This window comes from Rousettus aegyptiacus, unplaced genomic scaffold, assembly GCF_014176215.1.
Source record: "Rousettus aegyptiacus isolate mRouAeg1 unplaced genomic scaffold, mRouAeg1.p scaffold_m13_p_1, whole genome shotgun sequence".
Classification (NCBI taxonomy): Eukaryota; Metazoa; Chordata; class Mammalia; order Chiroptera; family Pteropodidae; genus Rousettus; species Rousettus aegyptiacus.
In genome coordinates this window covers 129,696,306-129,704,255 of record NW_023416284.1, presented here as the reverse complement: position 1 = coordinate 129,704,255, position 7,950 = coordinate 129,696,306, and the positions used below count along the sequence as shown (strand labels likewise).

The 7,950-nt window shown below is 37.6% G+C and overlaps 1 pseudogene; it reads right to left on the bottom strand.

Moving 5' to 3' along the window:
* Positions 1 to 153: 153 nt before the first annotated feature.
* LOC118606931 lies at positions 154 to 271 on the bottom strand (annotated as a pseudogene).
* Between the last annotated feature and the right edge of the window lie 7,679 nt (positions 272 to 7,950).

Below are 7,950 nucleotides of genomic sequence, written 5' to 3'. Positions count from 1 at the left end.
TACCAAGGATGACCTTGGACCTATGGACTCTCTACCACTCATGGCAAAATGTCATCAGGACCATTTTTGTTTTTTAGGCAAGGCAACCCTTGGTCGACCTCACAGATTGCAAGGACCTTGTCAGCTTACAATTCCCCCCGCCCCTTTTTTTTAGGCCTATAGCACCTGATCTTTATAGGTGGTCTCCCATCCAAGTACTAACCAGGCCTGACCTGCTTAGCTTCCAAGATCAGATGGGATCAGGCTTGTTCAGGGTAGCATGGCCATAGACCATCAGGACCATTTTTATCGTGGTTTCATTCTAAAACAAACTCCAGGCATGCTTATTGAATTTACATTAGAATATTAGGGGTCCCATATTAGTTTCAATATTTTGGCCACACACACAAAAGATTTTCCAATCATGTCCTTGTTCTTTATTTAAAGAAAATGTCAATGTCTCCACTTGGGAATTTACTCTAGGACCATATTCAAATGCTGCCAAACAGCCAGTCCCACCGCTACTTCTTGGTTTTAAAATGACCTGGAATCCAAACCATCCCTCCGCTTATGCCCACCCATCAAAATGCCTTTAGTCTCCAGTGCAGAACACCAAGAGAAGCCTTCTTATATTTGATATCAACTATTTTCTTCCGCTATAGATATGTAGAAGTTTAAAAAAACGCTACACCCTTATTGAAGGAATGAATCTCCTCTTCTCTTTCTCCACCCTTCCCCCAGCCCAATGCTGAGTAACATGTTGCTTTTTAGAGACAGTACCATTAAGGGAGAGGTATGTCAAATGCATTCCTCTTTGTTCTTTATAAATAGTGATTATGCCTAGTTAAAAGCAGCACTATTAATGCTATTCTACAAGTACAGTACAGGTTGACCTGGTTACCTAATGACCGTAGATAACAAGATATCCACAGGAAAACTTCCTCCAAATGCTAAACGACTACCTCACAAACAAATTTAGGGCATGAAAATTACCTCTAGATGCTGTGTTGACTCCGAGCGCGGTCAGCAGCTTGACTTTCCTTTGAGGTGGGGTGTCCCAGAGGCAGACCAAGAACATATCACCTATCTGTATCTCAACAAACTGTAAAATAAAACTGTCCATTTGCTCGGGCCTGACCTGGACCTGCAGTAGCCCTGGGCAGGCTAATTATTTGACATCCCTTGGAATATATTTTCATTAAATATGTCTTCAACATAGATTTAAGATAAAGGTTGAATATCATTCAGGAGGAGGGTCAAAAAGGAAGGCCACAGTAGTATTGTCCCAAATTATATGCTCGATCACAAAATTAAAAGCCCAGCAATTAACCGAATCTATCTTCTTTAGAAGGTACTTTATGATTGACCACTTGGGTACTTTAAGTAGCATAAAGTGGCTGGACAGTGACACAATCCACAGAATCACATGGACTATAATTAACTATTTATTTCTTTCTTAAGATTTTACCAAGATTTAATTTTAAAAACCACAAGGTTTTTTAAACCTAAATTAGTCCTCTGAAAAACTCATTAAAAACTGAAGGCATACTATACTAATAGTACCTGGAGCTAAGTAATTTGCAATAGCTCCGTTCCAGGTGTTGTTGGGGTGTTTACAACTACAACGAAAAGCTCTCTCCATTAAACTTAAAGAAATAAAAGCCTAGTGCAGTGATTCTCAAACTTCAGCTTATATCCGATTCATCTGGATTATTTGTTAAGACACAGATTGCTGGGCCCCATCCAGAGTTTTCAACTGAGCAGATCTGAATAGAGTCTGAGAAAGGCATTTCTAGAAGGTTCTCAGGTGATGCTAATTAAGACAATGCATTTTCTCTGCTTCCCTTTAATATTTGTCTTCCCCTTTAGAATATACGTTTCTTGAGGGAAGTAACTGAGTCTATCTTATTCATTACAATAACCCTACTTCTTTACACAGTGTCTCAGGCATTTGTTGACTGAATAAATACTGTAATATTTATTACTTTGCTGTTTGCTTTCTTCTCTTTAAAAATCGTCTCTATCTTAAAAAGAATAGTAATTACAACAAGGGCTAATGTTTATTAAGTGCTTAAAACATACTAGAAACTGTGCCAAGTGTTGATGTACATAATTTCATTGAATTATCACAATACTCCTCTGAAGATTTTGTATTATTCTTTCCTATTTTACAATTGAAGAAACGGAGCTATAGAGAGATTAAGCAACTTGCAACAGGTCACATTACCAATAAATTGCGGACCCAATATTTAAACCAGGAAGTCTGACCCCAGGTTTCTAACTACCATATCACTGTGCTTTTCTTATGTAAACATTGTTCTCTGTTCATCTATAACATTTTATTGCTTTGCGTGTGTGTGTACTATTGTGGTCTGCCCTAGATATGAGTTCTACAAGGTCAGAAATTGCATCTTAATTGGTTTTGATATCTTCAGAACTTAATATAGATCTTCATAGTGGACATTAGCATATATTACATAAAATCCCTTATTCTCATAATATTTATCATTATTATATAAAATAAAAACATCTGTTTTTAATATGTAACCTCTCAGTATACAAATACATTTTTTAACATTAAAAAATTTTAATCTATTGTTTTTATTTCCAAAAGTTCTATTTAATTCTTTCAAAATCTATGTAGTCTCACATCTGTTATGTTCAAAACTCGTATAGCTAGTTTTCCTTTGTTTTTATGTCTTGACTCTCCTTCATGGTGATTCATTTCCTCGTGTGGTTTGTAATTTTTTAATTTATGAACTCATCCTCTGCAAAGCCTCTTTTTCCCTGGAGACCCTGATTGCTCTATATGTATGTGGGGGGCGGGGGTGCAGGGGAGGGAATAAAACACTTTTGAGTACTTTCAAATGTGTTTTTATTAGGGACTTCGAATCATTCAATAGCCCCGAATCGGCTTCTAATGCCAATTTCATGGTTTAAGTTTTCTGTACCAACCTAGTAGAATAAATTCAGCCTCTACACCTACCTTTGGCACAATCCAGATGTGGCTTTAAATTTCTCATGAGCGACACTTCCCCTTGCCCCTCAAGGCCTTGAACAAATAATAAGCTTTACTTCTGTTTCTCTGAGCTGGTAAGAAAGGTTTTTCTAGATCTCTTTAGATAAATAGAGAAGCTCTTTAAGACCCCAAGTTTTATGCATAGAGTTCTTTTTCAGCACTCCAACCTCACACAGATCCAATTGTCTCTGGTCCCCAACCTCTGGACTCCAGGGACATGCCTGATCTGAAACTTACTTGGGCAAGTGGTATCATATTTATTGCTCTGGTTTTGGTTTCTCTCTTAATTTCTGCCACTTAGTATTTCCTTTTCATTAGTGAGCTAAGCTATATACTAAATAATTGATAGAGAAATACATTTCTAGGACTTGAATTTGCACCCTTGTCTTCTTAGTTTTCCATGGTTGTTGAAAGTCCACTTTTGATTTTTAGATTACTTTCATATGCTTTCTCAAGTGATCCACCTAATAACTTTCAAGAAAAATTAGCCGGGTAGTAGGCCTGCTTACACTAGGTAACTCTGTATATTAAAATAGTTTAAGAAACTTACCTAAGTGCTCATGGATAATAAGTTGCCTCACCAGTTTGAAAAACTCATGTTTCAGTCTAATGCTATGCAAACCAAGGCCCAAGGATCCAATCAATACTTAGGAAAGGCAAAGGTGGCCTTTTGACAGGTAGTCCTAAAAATATCATCGACTTGCTCTTTTGTGGACTCTAGACTTAGGTTTATTCCCTTGGATCTTATCTTGCTCCCCTCCCCTCTCCCATATCTCCATCCTTTCTCCTAAGTATTTTGATAAATATCTATCATTCTCAAATATGCTAAGCAGTATTTTCCACCAAACTATCTTCTAACCTGTTTCCCAAACCTCATGAATCTCCCAAAGCCTTCTTTCTCCGTAAAAATCATCCCCTCCTTTCCTAATGACAGTGAAGATGTTTATCTTCACCTCACATCTTTCTGCTTTAACTTCATCCTTTGTGTTAGCACATTATTCTCCCACCCAGTGAATGGAGGAAGTTAGGAAGATAGGTCAAATTTAAACTTCAAGAGAATGATTTAAAGATCAGGTATCTACTGATGAATTATACGCCCATCATAGAAATTGTGTACCATTTCTGTCTTTGAGGACCCATGTTATTTTACTCTAGACTTTCCATGGGGTGAAAACTACTTCCAAATGCAGTGCACTCTGAGATGTCTGGATCCTCTACAAAAATAACAAAGTCCATATATGGAAGACAATCATGTCATTTACTTGAAATTGGCCCCTTTCAAAGCATCCAATTCAGGGGCCATAGGTATCCTAAAAAGGCCAGAATGAGGATCAGAATCCTAAATCAGAGAATTCACTTGGCTCACTTACCTTCTTTTACTTCACATCTTTTCTCTTATTGAATCTTCTTGGTTCCTGATACATTTGGCTTTGCATCTTGGCATCTTTCTTTCTTTTCCTTTTTTTTTTTTCCATTTAGACTTGTTTGGATTCAGTGAGTTGCCTCCAACTGTTTTCCTTGGTCCTGACTAAATCCCCTTGAAAACACATTCTGGAAATTTTTCGTTACCTTGAAAACCTCAAGAGAGAATGAAAAAATACTCTGCTAGCTAAACCTCAGAGGGCTCCATTACCATCTTCTTTACAGAAAGGGAGATCAAACCCTTTCAATCTTTGAACACCAGTGAAATACTAATAGAATAGATTAAACATAAACTCTACACAAACATTCTATTACACATTCTGAATAAACTAAGACTAAATGTCCTATCCTTAAGTTAGATTGAGGAAAATTCTGCTCCTCCTCCCCCCCCAAAAAAACTCCTAAAGCCAACCAAAAGTCTTACTAGCTTCAAATTTTAACACAAGCAGAGAAAAAAGAAAAATTTTACCAATGGAAATCAGAAGGATAGGCACTCCTGGGTATTAGCTTAAAACACCTTGTTAATTAGTCAGGCTTTGTCATCACCTTACCTTAGGTCCGTGAATACAAGGGAGGTCTATGTAGAAGCTCTTATTTTCCTGGGATTTCTCATTGCTGGTAAAAGATGTTTATGCCAAAATTGAATGTTTAAGGTTATCTTCTTGCTGAAGATGACACTTGTCACAGCATGATTGCCAGCAACAAGGGAGATTTAATGCAAATAGTTTAATATTACCATATCTAATATGTATTCCATTAGTGCATTTGGGTTAAATACATTCTTTATGCATGTTACATCTCTGTTGTCCTTTCCTGCTCATGGGCTGTTGCACCAAAAGTAATGAAAGAGTCCGCAGCTGTGATCTGAAAAAATGTTAGGATAGGAAGCAATTCTTCTAACCTATTATCATTATCGTTCTTTTTACTAGTGAAAAGCATTCAAAATGTTCAGATTAAGCAATTGTCAATTCAACTGTTGACAATGCACAGTGTCTAGGGGCAAAGGTGACTTAGTTGATTCTGCTGTCATAATTTCCCACATGTTCTCACATAGCTCCTTCAGACAGAAGGGGTTAAGAAAACCAGCTTGGAACACAGAGGTTTTCTTCTCCTTCTGATAATTTAACTTCTTTGCGAGTTCTCTGAGTCTGGTCAGTAAATGTAGTCTGAGCACCTGATACTTGTGTGGAGAGAGAACTGGAAGGTCTCAGAACATGACAATCTCATCTGGCAAGAGTCCACTTATGTGCATCTACTGGGGGCAGTGAAGGATATTGTTGAATGTTATAACGGCTACTTCTGAAATCAAATGCTTTCTTTGGGATATAATGTTGCTTTTTTTCTGGGACTCTGCAGAGTTTCTGTGGCATTGGGCTTTGTTTGAAAATTCAAAGAATTCTCCAATGGCAAGCTCAGTTGTTTTTTTAAAAAAATAATCAATTAAAAATTTAAGTGCTTTAGACACTTATGAAAGCAAGTCACAAATGTCCCTGGTTTGCATCTGAAAAAAAGAGGAGAGATTGAATGTTATTTTAGTATCAAGGACAGCTGTAACCTAATGGAGTGAATTCTTTCCACAAAGAAACTATAAGCAATGGAAAATGCCAAGGTCCATCATTGTGTTAGCAGGTTAAGCTAAATAATATGTTCTAAATACTTTGTTGTATAATTGGTTTGATTTTATTGCTTTTTAAGGGCTGTAGAAATGTACAGAGAAAGGCAACTACCTTTCTTCAGGAGCCGTTGTCCTATCAGTTATATTAGTATTTCCACCACTTGATCCCACTGATTTCCCAAAGAAATTTTCCTTAAGTGTAATATGTTTTGTTCTTACTCATGCATTGGATATATCATCCTCATCTCAGCTGTCTTATCCACCACTGTACCAGCTTTATCAATATCTGGAAATGACATTATCCACACAGTAGTCATAGTTCTGTAGTCAGCTCTGTATATGAATGGTCAGAAACAGTCTTCCGGATAAATCTCTTCAGGGAATAAGCATGGGATATATCACCTTTGCCTGGAAGGTGAAAGGAAGAGAAGAAGGCACTGAGCTATATGTTCAAATCAAGCCTGGCTCCTGCCATAAGAGGTGAGGATGCTGTAGAAACCTGGGAAAATTACAATCCTTGCCTAGAGCAGGAAACTCTAAAAAGCAGGGCCTCGCTACACACTTTGCAAAGTCCAGCTCTGTTTTCTCGCAAGACAGAGAGGAAAGTCAACGACGATGAAATAGCTGACATTTATTGAGTGCTTAGTACCAGGCACTCCAAGTGCTCTAAGTATATTAACCTATCCCTTCCTCACAACACCTGTCTGTAGATAAAGCAACTGAGGAATAAAGAAGTTTATAGACACGTGTCTGAGGCTACAGAGATGACAACAGTGAAACGGGAATTTGCGTTCAAGCAGTATGTCCCATGGTCATTACTCTTTAAATCTTATTGAATCTGCATTGAATGTCTGCATTGTCGGCGCAGAACCCATTGGTACTAAAAAGAAAGAACTAATATTTTGAAAACACACACCGAGTACTAGATACTGTGATAAATGGCAGTCTCTTAAAAAAAAAAAAAAAAAAAAAGACTCCAGTCTCTAAGAGTAGCTAATGGAATAAATTGGTAGAATAGAATAATGTTGTCATGAGTGTTGTTGTTTTTGTATGTGTATGTGTGTGTATGTGTGTATTTGCATGTTTAAAACAGAAAGACATGGTCCAGTGTTTGTCAGGTTTGTTGTCCAGTAGCGCCTCGACTTTTCCTTCACGATGGCTCCTTAAAGTAATAGCTGATGTTTCAATCGGTTTGATACTCATGGGGAGACCTTCTTTGTCTTCTTTCACTCAGTTTTGCATACTCGTTTGTATATATCTTCATAAATGAGGAACATATGCCTCTTATTTATACCCAGTTATTTTTGATCTCTGTGCAGTCTTTGATCATCTTTTAATCCCTTTCTATCAGAGTGTTTGTTTCCTTCTTTTCCCTTCGGCCCACCTCTTGGTGGTTGCTGCTGCTAGACAGCATTTTAGTCACTATCTTTTTCAGGCTGTGCTGTATATTTGAGCTCAGACTTCAGATCCAGGGGTTCTTAGATACAAAATCAGTCACCCAGCCATTGAATCACTGAATTGTGTCACCTCAATCACCTGATAAGGATGAGTGACCTAAAGATGGAAGGAGATGAGACAAGTTCAGTTGAGCAATCTAAGGAAGGAAAAAGTTGAGGTCTAAGGCTGGGGAAAAGAATATATTGCAGTAAATTCACCAAGGGATCTAGGAGACTCAGAGGAGACTCTCTCAGCGGAAGTGAATGGGATGGTGGAAAGTTTCTACTGGTGAGAGAACCTATTATGTCCTCTTCTATGATAATAATACACACTAAGGGGCCAGTTTGACCCCTTTGACTTTATGTGGGGTCCTAGTAAATAGAAGGAAGAAGCAAGTACTACTGAGGAAGCAGTACTGACTATATAATTGTGGTGACTGATACAAAATGAACATGGAAGTCCCTTTGTTAAAAAGTTA